This window comes from Patagioenas fasciata, chromosome 2, assembly GCF_037038585.1.
Source record: "Patagioenas fasciata isolate bPatFas1 chromosome 2, bPatFas1.hap1, whole genome shotgun sequence".
NCBI lineage: Eukaryota > Metazoa > Chordata > Aves > Columbiformes > Columbidae > Patagioenas > Patagioenas fasciata.
This window is the reverse complement of record NC_092521.1, coordinates 35,049,911-35,067,047: the sequence shown is the minus strand read 5'-3', so window position 1 is coordinate 35,067,047 and position 17,137 is coordinate 35,049,911. Positions and strand designations below refer to the sequence as shown.

Below are 17,137 nucleotides of genomic sequence, written 5' to 3'. Positions count from 1 at the left end.
GCAAAGTTCAAAGCTAGAAGGCAACATTAGATTACCTAGTCAAGCCTCATGCTAATTATACCTTTGGCTGTAAGCATCCCCTGGCTCCCTCTATAGAACAGAATCAGGAAATGTCAGGTCTTTAGATCGACAAGACTGTGTTTTAGTCAACTGCTCTTTTGTCATAAACTTGGACAAAATTACTGCAACTTCTAGAAAGCAACAGTAGAGCAAGTTTAAACCTGGGATATACCCTACCTGGGACTCGTGATCAAAGCTGAATAATTTCTCAGGTTGTGACCTGGCATTGGGCCAAAACAAGGGATCTCACTTTAAAGGTCTGTGAATAACACTGGACAACATTTTAATTGACAGAGAGGATTAACATTCAGCTCATGTTTAAAAAAATAAAACAGATTACATTACGATTAATGATTTTATTTTTTTATCAAAATGTGAGCTAGAGTAACCATCACAGTTTAAAAAAAAAGACCTTTGTGTTTGAGGAAATCATCTTATGTTACACAAAGGAGAGACCTATATCCAAATATTGCAGGCTGGAGCTTCAGGAGCCACTCTGCCGGCATTCTGTCTGCTTTATAAAAGAAGCCAGCCAGTAAATCTCATCTATTTGACTTCTAGACAGGAGGAGATGCCCAAATTTAAAATAAATCAGTTTGTACAATTTTGATTCAACTATAATAATATTGATATGACTTTGTTTAGTTCATTTTCTGCTTGTGCTATGCTGTGTCTAGAATTTATTTCAGCCCTGACAGCAATTACTATATTCTTGTGCAGCTTTGTCCAGAAGAAAAAAGGCAAAACAAAACAAAACCAAACCAACCAAACAAAACCAACAAAAACTCACAAAAAAACCCCACCAAAAACAACCAAAAAACACAACAAAACAAAACACCCCTGCGCACACACACACACAAAACCCCAACACCCAGAGAAGAAAAGAACAATTAATCAATTTTTACAAACAACCAAAAAAAAAAAACCACACTCAAAATCCATCCAACTTGTAGCTAATTTAACAATGGCATCTCGTCCATGATCTGTCCTTCCTCTTGCTCAGCTCCACTGCCGGTTTTGTGATACCCAGCCCTGAAGTCTTCCATCTATTGTGTGAGAGAGGAAAAAGCTGCCACCGATGCCCCAGTGTGCAGCAGCACACCATTCCCAGATGTATCTACAAAGTAGCCTTTGAACGCTGGGGAGACTGCTCTCCCACTGCATCCTGTGGAAGAACTGGAGCCCCCTCCAGGAGCCCCTCCAAAACCCAAGCCCTGAAAAAAGTGTGGTGGAGTCTGATCTGTGGCAAGAGGAATAGAAAACATATTCTTCTGAGTTGCAGAAAGCTGATGAAAGGAAACCAGAACCTGACAAAGAGGGGGGAAAACCCCTAAACCCTCGTTTGTAAGCATGGAAAGCTATTCCATGATTCAGGAAGCCTCTAATCCAGACCAGACTTGGTCTGATTTGTGGCGGGCTCTGCTACTGCCAGATGCTATTTCCGATGTGATTTATTTTAAGAGAATATTAGACTTGGCCAACAAGCAGCCTTTGTTTGACTTGTTTTTATCTGGAAATCTTGGGTGATAGAAAGGGCACTGGGATGGGGTTTGCTCTTCTCCTAGAACAGAACTATTTTCTTTTTGCCATTTGTTGGATTCATCACTGTGAAATTAGGAGATATTTCCAGATCACCTGACATTACATTTTGTCATTGCAGTAACTAAGATGATGACAGTCCGGAAAATGATCAACTATTTATTTAGACAGACAGGCAACTTTGACGCTGATGACAGAAGTTCTCCTGTTGCTGGTACTTACTGCAATATCTCCTCCTGAAAATGAGGGACTGCCATCAAGCCAGCCTGTATGACAATCATTCCCTTCTCCACAGGTGATTGTCTCTAGTGTTGCTGGGGCAGCCTGGCATGAGCCGAAATGGGGTCCTGGGCCATAGGGGGAGCTGGGTGAACCCCCAGGATAAGCTGGGCAGGACCAGCAGTCCTGGAAGTGCCTTCAGGGCCCTGACAAACACAAATCCACTCTTCTTTCTTCAAAAGGAAGCAAATGTGTGGGTCACATGAATTCACTAGCATGGTCAAGATAGTCAGCAGTGGAGAAGACAGTTGTTTCTTGCAGCAGTTAGATTGTGACTTTGAATGGTCCTCCTGCTCCGTATCAAGCTTTAACTGTACCTTTCCAAATGTCTGCCCGTTTTTCTCCATCCACACCTTCTTGTGTCCACCCTCTCCTCTCACTCCAGGGAGGTGTTTGGGCAGCACTGCCTCATAGAGATCTAGTAGACTCATCTATGAAAACCAGGCGTGAAGTGAGAAGGAAGAGGTTCAGCATGTTTACAAGGCCAGACTTTTATCAAAGGTGCTCTGAAGAACACAGCTGTCACAAGGGAGAAAGATCATGCAACTGAAAGCTTGATAAGAAAGAGATTTCTTTCATTCAAGCTTTGTCTTTCTCCACCTTACCTGACCACCTGAAACAAAACTCCCCTGAAGGAAATCTTTTCCATGTGGTCTGGAAGACAGTGGTCATCAGCATGGCTGTCCATTTTGCTCTTTTTTCCTGTTAAATGGAGGAACCACAAAGGCTTCATTTCAACTTCCAAAGACCGTGGTGTAAGGGCAGGAAATGAGTGTTCATGAACAGAAAAGCCCCAAACCTAGAAAAGGAGCAAGTAAAGAACAGTTAGTGTTTTGTTTATGAATGAAAATTGAATAATGTAGATGCATTGAAGTACACATATATCTAGGTATGACAATATACCTCTATGCGCAAAATTTCTTCCCCAGAATAAAGTTATTTTTACTACAGGCTCACTAAATCAGCATAATTCCAGAATAATTCCTCCTTTTTGAGAGCAGATCAGTTGGTTATTCTGGAGCAGTGTCTACACAGCAGGCACACCAGCACAGGTAGAGAACTGTGGAAACTAACCTACTGACTGCTTTTTCTGCCAGTTTTCCCAATGAGGAAGTCCAATTAGTGTATGAGTCTGTGCATATGAGAAGTAAAAAAAACCTTTATCAAAAACACAAAAGAATCAAATATTAACATGTCACAGAAACACAGCCTGTTTTTATAAAACACAGCCTTCTAAACCACTCACTGCATCATGAAAAACCGTAGAGGAGCACTGGAGCTCCTGAGAACCTACTATTTCATAAGCTTCTCAATAAATGAACTCTGTTTTCCTACAGCTCTGTCTCATGGGCTTTACTGGCTGCAATGGCTAAGAAGACACAAATTCCAGTTGAATTTTTCTCACTGACATATACATGCAGATTTTGTGGTATGTAACAACACATGAACTCCTAATGCCACCTTTGCTATGCTCTGGGCATAAAGGGATACATAGCAAGCCTCTTCAGCCAACTGCTTCTTCTTACACTCATGGGAATTTAATTGTCTTTGAGAGTTCTGCCTATCTGTCACATTCAGCTGGAACCAATCAGCGGGTTCAAAAAGTATTAATGAGATATGTAGACACATGTAGACACACAAGGGATGGAATGTATGGAATACATAGATACCTGCATTTCAGTTGGAGAGTGGTTGCGGAGAGGAATGAGTTGCTACGGAGTTTCGTTTATCATATTTAAGATATGGAACAGAATTTCCCTGACTGACCATAAGGGTAGACTATGCTAAGTAGATAAGCATGGATGTCTGCTTCACAGATATCCAGATGTCAGACAAAGTGCATCCTGCTGGAGGTTTCAACATGAATCATTATTTCCATAGAAAACTAACCTTGAAAACAAGCACCACTTAGGACTTCCACTGGTGTGGTACCCACTCTGCAAACTTTGGAAGGTAGGCTGGGAGATGATGGTTGACCTTTTTTAAAAATCACACATCTGTATGTTCCCAAGCCAGTGGGCAAGGAAGTAAATAAAACTGGGGAAATTAACACAGTAAAAAGCATTTAAAGTTTAACCTAATTTTTAATTGGTTGTAATTGAAATAATGGTGGCAATACAGCCCAATCTGTTCCTTGGATGGCTTTCAAAACATCTAGGAGGCCTTTGAATTAAAGATAAATAAATAAATAAATACATAAATAGGAAGCTAATAAGTGTTCTGTGGGAAAGCCTTCATCCCACAGTGAAATGTGCAACACTGAACGCAGAATCTTAGAGCTATAGGAGGAGATGAAGCCAGAGCAACATAATGCAGAGCGCAAAGCTACAGAGGAACTGTTAGGAAACCTGAGAAAGAGAGGAGAGCTTGAAAAAGGAGAACAGCTTTCTAATCCAATACCTAAAATATAGAAGGTCATCACTGAATGAGGGAGCGAGACTTATTCCCCTTATCGAGAATGGTAAAGGACTTTCCATTAAAAAGTAATGAAGAACTATTAAACCCTATGGGAGAGAGGAAGAGGCAGCAGGAACAGCAGAAGTCTTGATCTCAGCCTGCTACTCCATCAAGACTTGATTGCAAAAGTGTGTGAGTTCCCACACCGTCAAGGGTCCCGACTCCCCAGACAACGCACCTCTGCCATGGGGTTCATCCCTCAACAGGTGCCCAGCAGGCCACAGCCAAGGCTGGTGTGGGGCTGTCAGGCTGTCAGTTGGACTTGGGGAACACCCCTGTGTGGTGTGTTGGGGGGAACACCCCTGTGCCGGTGTTGTGTGCCTAAGCCCTGCGCGGGCTGGGGAAGGGGAAAGGATGGGAGGGATGGGGCTGTGAGAGTACCACTGACCAGGGAAAGGTGGCGTGTGTGTAGGTGTGTGTGTGTGTAGGTGTGTGAGAGAGGGTAGTGTACGGAGGGGTGTACGTGTGTGTGTGTGTGTGCACGTTCCCTGTCTGGGAGGGAAGTGTGTGGGGCGGGAGGTGTGCGGAGAGTGTGAGGGGTGTGCTCATTCCCTGTGTGGAAGTGTTAATGTGGGAGCACCCTCCTCTGAGAGGGGGATTCCCTACCTGGGAAGGAAGGGGTTGGTGTAGGGAGTGCGTGTACATGCGTGTGTTGGGGGTGTGTGTGCATCGGCTGCCTGTGGCATCGTTATAGTGTGTGTGTGTACATCCCCCGCCTGGGCTTAATGCCGGGGGAGGGTGGTGTGCACCCCTGCCTGGGGGGCCGTGCGAGGTGCGTGCGTATGCAGGGGGGCAAGGAGCGTGTGCGCTGCGCGGGTGTGCGCGCAGCCGGAGGGGGGCGGCGGGGGGCGGCGCGGGGGAGGCGGGGGGAGCCCCGCGTACCCCGGCCGGGAGCGGCCGTGTCCCCCCCGCCGCCGCCGCGCACAGCCGCAGACACGGGCGGCCGCGCCGGCAGCCGGCAGCTCGCATGCAGCCGCGGATTACAGCGGGGCGAGGGCAGTGCGGGCTCGGCTTTTATCCCCCCCCGGCTCCCCCCCTCCAGCCCGCACTCCGCCCGCCACCCCAGCCGCTCGCCGCGCCGCTTGTTCGGCGGCTTTTCGTCTCCGGGGGTAGGAGGGAGATGCCTTTGTCGTGGTTTTTCCACCCCCAGTCCTCTCCGTGCCGGGGGGGGCGGTGATGTGGTGCCGGGAATGTAGAGCAAAACCCTCCCCGGGAAGGAGCAACCAAAACAAACCTCTCGTCGTGGCTTCGGCGGCCGCGCAGTGCCCGGGGAAGCCCGAGCAGCCCCTGCCAGTGCCGGGGAATCCCTCCCCCAGCCCCCGGCGGTGCCCCAGGCGCCCGCGGAGCAAGGTAAGCGGATCGGCATCTCTTCTCCGCCGAGGGCTGCCTTTTGTTTTTCTTTGTGTATATATATATATATGCATATATATATATACGTGTATATATATATATATGTTTGAAGACCGAGTCATCCGCGCCGATGGCACTGATGGGAGTTGCAAGGGAGGCGAAAGCTGCCGGCTGGCCCCTGGCGGGCTCCGGGGCACCCTCGCCGGACGGGAGCGCGGTTCTCCCGCGGGGTGCCCCGGGGGCGCTCGGCTGCGCAGCGGCGGCCGCGGCGGGGAGCGCCCCTCGGGAGAGGGGACATGCTCGGCGGGCTTGGACCGACACTGGGTTGTCTCTCCGTATGCCTGGATCAGTTTGAAGGAAAATAATGCAGCCCTCATGCTGGAGCGCTTTGGGAGCCGTGGCTTGTATTTTTGTTCCTTCAGAGCTGCTAAATTTCGTAGTATTCTACCTCCTGCCGTGGGTGAGCTTTAAAGATAAAGGCTCGTCATTTGTTTCCGATGCTCTAATAGCGCTTGTGGGAACCTGATGATACAAAACCTCAGCGTTCTCGGTAGATAGCTGTCATTTGTATTACCCCGTGTACCCGGGGACTGAAGAATCCTGTAAAAGAAAACTGTAGTATTGTGCTAGTCTAACATATATTGGCATGTATGTTTTCTCTAGATAAGTAGCATGCTGTCAGTCCTCTGGATTTAAAAACCTAAGTTTATTTATAAACAGGCATGTTGATTGCACGGTTTCTACAAACCATTCAATATGTTTCTCTAATCAGAATTTCACTGCCTGGGTGAAGGCAGACCTTTGTTTATACCCTATGTATGTACTGTCCATATTTATAGCAGGTCTTGGACTTCATTCAACTCAAGTTACATAATGATTAAGATATAAATAAGCAGTATATTTGCAGTTTCTTGGACATTTTAATTCATTGCAGATGAGACTATCTCAAGCATCACTGCCAAAATTGTCACTTCTTAAATGTTTGCGTAAAAAAGGAAGTGTCAATAGCATCAAGTGGAGGCAACATTCCTTTGCAAATACTCAGTCATCAAGACCTTGCTATTAAAAGGACACCTAAGTGAAGGATTTCAGTGACCCCATGCCGTGGCTCTGAAGAGCTGCCAGGATTGGTTTAGAAGAGGAAGAAGAGCAGCGAGGTTGAACAGGCTTGGGAGTGGGAAAAGCCTGTCTAGTGAGGTTTTGCTTTAAAAACACTAAGAGTTCAAGTTTGGTCAGCTTGGAGGTATCCAAGTTAGTGCAGAGCTAGCACTGAGCCTCAGAGGCTGGAAAAGCTCTGAGAAACTAAACGTCCTACCAAGCCTGGAGCATGATCCTCCTCCCAGGAAGTTTTACTAGAAACTTTCAGGGGAGCAGGATCATTACATGCTGCTTGTGAGATTTATTTGCTCTGTGATCACCTGAGATGTACTACCAAAGCTCTGTAAATCTTTGCCAGAGAGATGAGGTGCAGTACACAGAAAGTTTGTGGCTGGTTCTTAATGCCGCTATCTTTTCCATTCAAACAACAACTGATAAACCAGCTCTTAGCTCAGCCGTATTGGAACTTAGAGATGCCTTGTTGTTGTGGATTTTTATTTATTATTATTTTTTTTAAAAGATGCTTCCACAGTCTGTGCTTGCAACAGCATTTGAACTGGTCTCACCTCCTTTCTCAGCTGGTCACTGTCACTGCGGCTCAACAGGTTGGCCTCATTCAGACATGTACAGACAGTAAAAACCATCTTCAGCTCGAGATAAGAGAGGAGTGCTGTTTGGAGCAGTATGCTTCAGTCTGAACATTTCCATTGACTTCAGGATTTTGAAATGTCCCACTGCTGTAATGATGCTATATCATATGTATTTATTTATTCATGCTTGGCCTTTTCTTCTAAGTGCAAGTTAATTGGTAAATTCTGCCTCGCCATTCAAGGCAAGGCGAGGAGTTGAGATTCGCAAGAGCTTTCTTGCCAACATTTGGGATTTTGCCAAACAGCTTGGTACTGTGACTTTTAGAAGAAAATCTTGATTTTATGTGGCTTCCTTGAGCTTCATGTCACTACATGCACAGGTAAAATATTTTTCATGGTGCTACTATATTTAAAGCTACCTGCTGGAGGACATTTCAGTCACTGTGTTACTCCCATCTGTTCTTATATAAACAGCATGCTCGGGAGGGGCTGTCTGGTCTCAAGTCGGCATGGTTTAGGGCAAGGGAGACTTAGTGAATGAGAGATAAGGTATGTGGTGAAGGGGGCAGTGACTGGGGGCACTGTGGGATCCCCCTGCAGACCCCTCTCACTGTGCCTGCTCTTCCAGAGTATAGATGTGCTGCTCCTGACAGGCAGAGCCCAGGAGGGGAAGCCGGGAGTTGAAAAGTTAAAGTTGTGAGACACTTCAGCTTCATCACAGTAGACATACGTGCCTTCTAAAAATGATTTTTTTTATGTTTTCAGGACTCATTTCTATTAACTCATAATGGTATTGTGTAATACCTTCTGACCCAGCAACAGCATGCTCACAGCCCTTGGAGTTAAATAATGATTGCCTCTGAAATGACTTCCCTTTTTTCTGTCGTATTGCTATGCGATATTTTTTCAGTTTTATAAATAAGTTTTTTTACCTAATTGGTGTCTGAATATTATAAACTTGGATGCAAGATAAAACCAGACTGTTGTTTACTTTGTTGGGTTTTTCTGTTTCTACTCTTACCAGGATGTGGACACTCCAAGAGAAAATATTTTTGATTTCTCATAAGTAACTGGCATCCTTCTTTTATGGTTATGACTGAGGTAATGGCATTGGGTAATTAGTTTCTTGGATTTTATAATAAATATTTGTGACGTGTTGTTTTAACTCACATTTAGAAATTAGTGTCTACTTCCTAATGATAATTTTAACTGCAAATCAAAGTAAACTTTCCAATTTTTAATTGCAGAGATAGCTAAGATGTACAACAGTGTTCTATATGATACTGTGAGAATAAATTGCCTGGGACATTATAGACTAGATTTTTTTTCCTATTGTAAACATAGATTTTTGTGCAATCCCATAGCTTCCTATGTTTATTTAACTATAATTCTCTGTCTATGTGGAAAGGATTTGGAGTTTGATGATTTCAATTTTTTTCTTGAGTTTTACACAGTTTTAGATACTGTACTTCATGCTATAATAAATAGATTGCTTAGTGACAAATTCAATCAAAATAAAATGCATATGTGTTAGATCATACGATTAAATATAAAAAGTGAACAGAGAAGCCGAACAACTCAATTTTTATTGAAAAGGACTTGGATGTTTCTTATCTTGGTTAGCTATAGGCATAAAGATGGTCCCAGTATAGCTTCCCAGATCACTAAACACCATAAAAGCATTAGATATAATATGCATCAGTCAAGGTATTTATAATCTATTAAGCTTAAAACTGTCTGTTTCTCCATGGAAGCTGGCAGGACTGCAAAGGTTATTCTGCTTTTTTCCTTCCTGGTGCTCATTACAGCACATGCAGAAACTTCAGTGCAAGTCACACATTGACATCCTCCTGGAGTTTCACTTGTTTACTGTGCAATACATCACTTTATTCCAAGGCTGGAGGGCTGGAGTAAACTGAGGAGTTTTTAAACTGGGCAGTTACTTTTTTTCACCATTATGGAAAATATGGTGATGTTAACTGCATAATCAGTAACTAATAAATATTATTTTGAATGTACTTGTTCATGGTTTATGATGACTGCATGAACATGGGAAAGTCTTAGGCTGCTGAAATCTGTGGCATTTTTAATTTATTTGTTTCTAATGCAGGAAATCTATATTTAGCTGTAATGGCAGATCAGCTGTGACTTAGGTGTCTGGCTTCTATACAAACTTATTCCTCTACCGGATGACTATAAAGAGTAGTCAGTAGCATCACTGCTGGCAGCAGCAAGAGAGTCAGAACCAACAATCTATTCGCTAATAAATAATATATGTCACGCTGGCATAATGCAGCTCTGAGCATTTAGGAGTAGGCTGTGATAAGCAGCAATTGTAGTCTTTACAAGGAACAATGACAATCTACCAATTTACCTCTCATAATACCATGACAGGGGGACCGTGGTACATTGAAATTGTGCAAGGGCAGATACAGTCCGAGCGTGGATGAAGGGGCTGAGCAGCTCTGTTACCACAGCACCGGCACGTGATGCAGGAGAAGCCTCCACGCGGGTCAGTGCTTTTCCCTGGGAAGTCGTGTTTGCTATTGCAGGGTATGCTTCATGCTGCCATTATACTCAGATATTAGCTTGTTAGGAAATAAACATCAGCTCTTTAGGTAAAACCGTATAACAAGGAAACGAATGCAAAGCTGTGCTGATAATTAACTGAACAAAGCTCTCAAACGTAATCTTCTTTGATGACACTGGAGATGAGCTTCTCCCTGATTGCCTAACAAGTTAAGAAATAGAAATCAATTATGACAGTACAATCCAAATACAGAATAAATTTGCCTCAGAGCATTAATAAGGCATCTCAAGGCAGTTCATAACATAGTTTTTCACAGTACCTCATCAATACTTAACTTTTAGAAAATTAGCTGTGTTTTCAATATATAGAGATTAAAATTACGACCAAACTCAACAACTCAAAATGAGGCCACAGCGCTGCATTCTACAGAGCTTTCAGTTGTGTCTTTTGCTGTTTAAGTGTGAGATTTTGGTTTCCCTACAAGGTTGATGACCCCATCTCAGCTGAATGTACTCTCAGATGACTGAATAATCTTGTTATAATTTATGGTCGTACACTGAGTGTAAATTTGAATATATCAGAGAGATCCTGGGACAGTTTGAGCAGAAAATGCTGGCAGGCTGCAGCAGCTAGAAGAAACCTGCTAATGTATTTAATCAGACTCAAAGCAGTGAACTGGCCTAATTAGCCTTGAAATCACAAAGCTATGAATTACACTGTTGTACATGCTCACCCAGTGGTTGCTGAGATTAGTAGCACACAAAGTTGATCTACCTTGACAGTGGTGCCATCTAGAAGGTCTTGCCTTCTAGAGTATTTCCATCTCATGCTTTCTTCATTCTCATTATTGCTGACATAGAGCAGACTTCTGAACTGGGTAGGCCTTTATATTCAGGACTAGCCTGGCTACTGGTAGTTGTTTTAGTCCCTATTTAGGCATTTCATTAAAGTAGTACTAACAGGGCTGGTATCTTCTGCTCCCCTTGAATTAAGGAAGGGGTGAGAATGTTAGGCTGCTCTGAAAATGAGGACATATTTATAGATCACCTAGTAGAAGCAAAAATGTGGTTAGGGTACTCACCCAGAAGTAGGAAGTCAAGCTTTTAAGCCTTTCTTATATTAACACAATGCCAACAAATATCTCACCTCTTGTCAATCCAAGATTCTCTCCAACTAAAGGATTGCTCATACTCCTCCAGCTACAGACTCATGCCTGTTGCCCTTTGAGCACAGACTGCCTCATTCTTGCTCAGGGAGGGTGGTCTCCATCGCTGCAGCCATCCTGAGGAATACTGGTAGCAGCAGTAGCTTACAAAGTATAAACCACAGGTTTGAGTCCCCAGGGATGAACATGGTCCCTAGATGAATGTTCAATGACCAGGCAATTACATCAGTGGGTTGCTACCATCACCTTAAGGTGCATTTTGAAATGAGTGGACTTTGTTCATTTCTTTTGAAGGGCTGTGTTTTATGTGCCTCTTGTAAGAGGAGGTTTCGAGGCTTAGAATATCATGTGGGTGTTTTGTGTCTCTTCTGATCCTGACTATGCACTAGGCCTGGATGGGAGTTCAGAGTATCTTCTTTCTGACCACAAGGTATCATGTTGATCCTGCTTTAGAGGTTCCCATACCTTTCTTTGAACTTAGGTTGTGCATATTTAATATTAGAAACCCTGAACTAATGGCTATGATGAAGCACATTTTTAAGAGGATGCTGTGGCTTTAAGAAGTACATTTTGGTTTGATAAAGAAATTAATTTATAGTGTCAGTTTTATAAAACTTTTGCTTTTAGCCTGTCTTGATTTTAGAATTACAGCAACAGTAGCATGGGGTTGTGCATGATAGCGAGTCCTTACTTTTTTCTATTGTCAGATCAATTTGAGGTTCAAAAATATTAGTACTCCTTGTATCAGCTGCCTTTAGGCATGACATAATGCTTTCCAAAACTTATGCTGTCTCCACTCATGGCAGAACTAAAAATCAGTAAGAAAAGTAAGTGTAACTTCTTCTCTATGGTGTTAAACTGGGGTTTCAAGAATGACACTCCCTTATCCAAACCAGCTCTACCTTTGTGTGTGACGTGGAACCAAAACATGTTAGATAAGGTTCAGAAGCAAAGTCTTCTGCTTTATGGGTGACTACTTCTCTCAGATGGACAAAATAAGATGACAGGTTGTCATAGGCCCCATGCAACAATTTATAGTAGTAGGTTGGGTTGTTTTTTTTTTTTTAGGCACTCCATCATTTAAGACATCAAAATATTGAAGGGCTGGATTCTGTAAAATCAAACCTAGGATGAAATTTGCCTTAATTTTTAATGATAAAAGCTTTTTGTGAAGGCTTGCTGATGCTATGACCTTAGAGACATTTCCAGCTGTGTACAAAGGTGGTTGTCAGAGTTGAGTCACCCAAAAATCAAAGTCTTGATTCATTCCTTCCAGCATTAGTGCTTCTGTGAAGCACCAGAGATGGGGATGTAAACTGTAGTCCTGCTGGGTAGAGTCACTGGTTGAGACAAGCATCTCTTGAGCAAATCTGCCCATGTCAAACTGAGATCTTTGGCCATGTCTCTTCCTTTCTGTTGTCTAGGTAGGTCTAGGCCTGCCATCTTCCTTGATTGAGTTGCCGAACAGTCCAGTCAGAAAGACTTCAAAGGGAAATTTTTGACAGAGGCAGAAATCGAATCCAAATGTTTTCATTTCCAAAGAAGTCACTTAAGAGTATGACCATGCTTTCCTTAATTGTACATCTGGGGTGGTGGGGTTGTATGCTTATCGTCTATTAGAAAATTTTACTAGGATTCTGGACAAAGTGCCACAGCCAGAGTTTAGGATGCAGTTTCATTCAGAGGGATAACATCTGGCCCCTCTCAGTGTGCCTTATTGCTTCAGACATCATTCTTTGTGTATATAGCATAATGTTATATATTCTGTAATATCTCCCTGCCTAGAAACCTAGAATCATCATTCATTACTACACTGTGCAAGTTTTTGTTCAGGAGAACAAAAAGACATCTGTGAAGTTCTTCAGCACTTGCAGCTAGTTGGCAGCAATGTTATTGTTAGGGAGCAGTGGAAGACTGAAAGGTTATGGAAGATCTGTCTCTTCAAAGAACAAATAATGTGTTGACAATCTCCTCCATCATCTTAATGCACTGCAATGCAATTAGAAAAAAAAAAATCAACTAGTGGATGAATAAATTGCAATTCAAAGCTCTAATTTATTAATATTAATGTATTTACTATTATTACTGTATCCTGTATATGTAGTGTCTGTACGTTCTCAAATAATTACATGGAAGCATCAATCAAAACTGTGGATCCAGGATGCTAACCAGGACATAAATATGTAGTCTGATTTAGCCCTGAAATGAGAAACTTACATAATCACATTTCTGTAATATCTGTTTGTCTGAAATTAAAGAAAATTATCTGCCATTTAGCCATGTATCTCTCTGCTGTGACAGATCATCCCCTCTGAAATTTCCAGGGAAGGCTAAATATGCAGTGAAAGACGGTATCTTTGGCAAAAGAAATAACTCAGCCCTTAGCAACCAATTGTAAACATAAATAGTATAGTGCAGACACCACAGACAATTGCATCTTAAACAAGAGATGCTTCAACGTGGGCTGCAATGGAAATGAGACTGTTTTTGTAAACCGAGCAGGAACACATCAGGATTGTTTTGTAAGGATCATATAGCCACACTTGCCACAGGCACCAACAGCAAAGCATTGCTAATGAGGAAAGACAGAGAAACAGAGATGGTCTGGAATAAAGGCTGGTGGTGATCTTGCTTCAGCGCTGGGACAGACTCTCTCTCTTGAGACCTCGGTGTAGACTGAGGGGGTGCTCCAAACGCAGTTCTCAGTTCCAGAGTTGTGATGAGGTCCTACTCAAAAAGGCCACTCGAGTCCTAAGTGCCATACGAATCCTGAGGTAAAATTACACTGAATGCTGTCAAGGGCATTCAGCCTTTTGGTGTAAACTTGTCCACATCACCTGTAGTGGAGTCTAGAGCCAACCCATGAGTAAGAGCTCCAATAAGTAATTGCAAGTGCTGCTGGGAGAGTTGGAAAACTCAGGGCAAAACTGCCAAGCTTGTGTGACTGCAAGATTTTACAAACATTTTGTCAGTTATACTCTGTCTCTCTTTTTCTGTCTTCTGTTTCCTTACCTATTTCTGTCCGGCTTTTCTTATCCAGGGAATATATAAAGCCTCTGAGTCTGCTGCTCTTCGGTGAAGTTCAGCTCATCCATCTAAAAGACACTTCTGTGCTCAAGATGGTGAGAACAGGGAGTTAGCAGACAGATGGATTTAGTCGATTTGAAAAGTTCATCTGTAAAATGCCCCATCTTTTTTGAGTGTTTCCTGCAGATCTCTGAGACTTTGTGCAGCCAACATTTAATTTTTAACATACCAGAAATAAAGAATCCCTGAGGTTTGTTATGAAAATAGAAATAATCATCATTTTAGACCAGTTAACCGAAGTAATGACCTAAGAGCTGGTTTTGTGGGGCTTATTCACAAGCAAAATCTTACTTTCCATAGACCAACCAATCCATAGCTGTAAGCAGAGCTCTCAAGGCTGAAGGTGTGATTTGGTCTTAGCTCATGGACAGACCCAGCTTTCTTACAGTCCCTGCCACCCACCAGTGATGGCTCTGACCATGGTTGAGGCCAGGCATTGCTCATAGAGAAGCTCTGTCACAGGAGAGACAGGCTCAGGCTCCATCTTCGCCCTTTCAAGCCATGTGGCTTCAAGGGCTGTCAGACACTTGGCTCTGAGGACTTGAGCCCAAGTGCTGTCACTGGTAGTTTGAACAATCAAAGCTCAGCTACTTCCCTCGTGTGCATGCATGCATGTGTTTCTGCATATGGATATGAATCTGAGACATACAAATGATGCTCAGGAATACTTTGACATGTTTCCCGACACTTCCTGCCTTCAGCTTGCCAATCCTTAGCTGTATGAGATGTGACTTCTGTAAAGGTATGAAATGGAAATAATGAGCACCTCGCTCAAGCGAAGTGTTTTTCTTCAGAGTTTTAGCTATCATCTCAGCCATTTTTTAGAAAACTGAAATTAAGAGAAAATACTATTAATAAAGATCCCACAGCTCACCATTAAGAAATTGCAATATTTTGGAACAAAGAACAAATGTTTGATAGCTGAAATGTGGTAGCAGAGATATTACAGCAAAGCAGAAGTCAAAAAAATTAGAAATTATACAATTAGAATTATACAAACTGCCTTATAGAGCTCTAGAAATTTGTTTACTCAGTAGAAATGTATTAGCTTGTCACAACTAAGTTGCTCTATCTTTTCTCGATTAACCTACTGTATCCTAGGTTATAGGCTCTAAGAGTCAGATGTTGAGGTGGGCACAGGCTTTTTAGAATCATGGAATCCTAGAAAATCTCCAGTTGGAAGGGACCCATAAGGACAATCGAGTCCAACTCCCTGTTCCTTGTAGGACTGCCTAAAACTAAAAACTAAACCATATGACTAAGACTGTTGTCCAGATAACCCCGGAACTCTGACATGTTTGGTGCTGTGACCACTTCCCTGGAGAGCCTGTTCTGGTGACCAACCACCCACTCAATGACGAACCTTTTCCTGAAGTCCAATCTGGACTTCCCTCGATGTTATGCTTACAAAAACCTAAAGCTAGTTTTTCCAGACTGCATATCTGATTTTTGTTACACTTTAATAAGTCATTTTTAATACTTAATAAAATAAGTACCTCCCCAGATTTTTCTGGATTTCAGTGAGTGTTTTTTACCTGGAAAAAAGAAAAAGATTTTCCAGACCTGAAAAAAAAAATATTGAATGGGATCACACAAATTATTTTGTTTAATAAATTCAAAATGTCTCATTTTGATCCAGAGCATTCTTAACTATTAAAAATAATTAAACATCAGTACATTTAGAACCAGAAATCTAGATTTTGTTTAAAAACTATCAAAGACAGACTTTCAACAAATTCTGAAAACTTAATCCATTTGTTTCCAAAGCAAGGAAATAAATACAATCTTTCCTTGCAAACAACTTGACAAGTTTTGACAAAAGGACATCTTCTGACAAAAATGGAAAAAGTTTATCTCTTGAAAGTCAGAACAAAGCAAATTTACTTTGTTTTCCTGAGGCTCTTATGATCCAGACTTTTCTTCGATACCACATGTTTTTTTTATTCACAGTGCTTTAAAAGCACAGTGAGGACATGCACCAACAGCGAAACGTGCCTGTGCAGCATCTCTACCTTCTTTGGTGCAATTTGTATGGCAAAAACTGGGAGGAATATTTATGACTTAAGCCATGGAAAGTGGCTTGGATGTGAGTCTGTTTGGAGCGAGGTCTTGTACATGCAGGGTACAGCTGGGCCGGTCCATGGAAGCGGCCAGCACTGCTTGGGTCAGCTGGCACGGTGCCCTCTGTGAAGGGTTAAACTCACTGAGGCTCCACAGCAGATGGCTGTGGACAAACCACTTCTTAGGAGCAGACCTTGAAGCATTCTGACTCTCCAGCCAACCCCGCAAATTATTTGGTAGAGTCCTAATTGTGCCGCAGCTGGTGATGCTGTGGTGATGTGTCAGCACAGGCAACTAAGTTCCTCTACTTGAGGGTTTAATCTGCTCACGTAGACATGCCCATCCAATGTGATAAAAATGTTGAGGACTCTGAAAAAAAAAATCTCAGAGCAGCCAAAATTATTGAATACTTCAGGCATGTATGATCTTCGTTTCTCCATTATAAAGCAATGGTAATAATGGCTTCCTAGTGATGTTGAGAAGGGAAACTCTTAGACAGCCTGGAAGAGCTTGGGTGGGATAGCAAGAACTCCCTGAGGGAGATTAATCACTTTTCATGTAGTTGGGTTTGCCCATGCTAAATAACATCAGATGCCAAATACTGAATGAGAAAGATGAAAAGAAAAGGTTAATAATTGGCCATTCACTTAATCCAGAAGGGTTTGGGAATCGCACCATTGAAAGCTGTATGCATGTGGTGTTGGGGAAGACACTTAACCTTTGTTCTGGCTTTCCCTAGCTTTTTGAGTAGTAGCCTTTGCAGTTTTAACTTTCATTCGATGCGAAGAATTTGCTTTGGTTTGGAAGACTTTATTCAATATTATAGGTATTTCCCTATGAAGTAAGTTTATTATTGCAAGGAAAGAAAATCACTTTTATCTGCAATTGCTCTTGTTCTATATCTGTGGTTAGAATTTGTGT

General features: G+C 42.5%; 1 protein-coding gene across 1 annotated transcript in view; it reads left to right on the top strand.

Moving 5' to 3' along the window:
* The first annotated feature begins 5,263 nt into the window (after positions 1–5,263).
* The window catches only part of KCNB2 (potassium voltage-gated channel subfamily B member 2), a 199,521-nt gene continuing 187,647 nt past the window's right edge, over positions 5,264–17,137 (top strand). The window contains exon 1 of the mRNA XM_065831631.2: positions 5,264–5,685. The gene's annotated coding sequence lies outside the window, so the exon portion shown is untranslated. The remainder of the gene's footprint in view (positions 5,686–17,137) is intronic.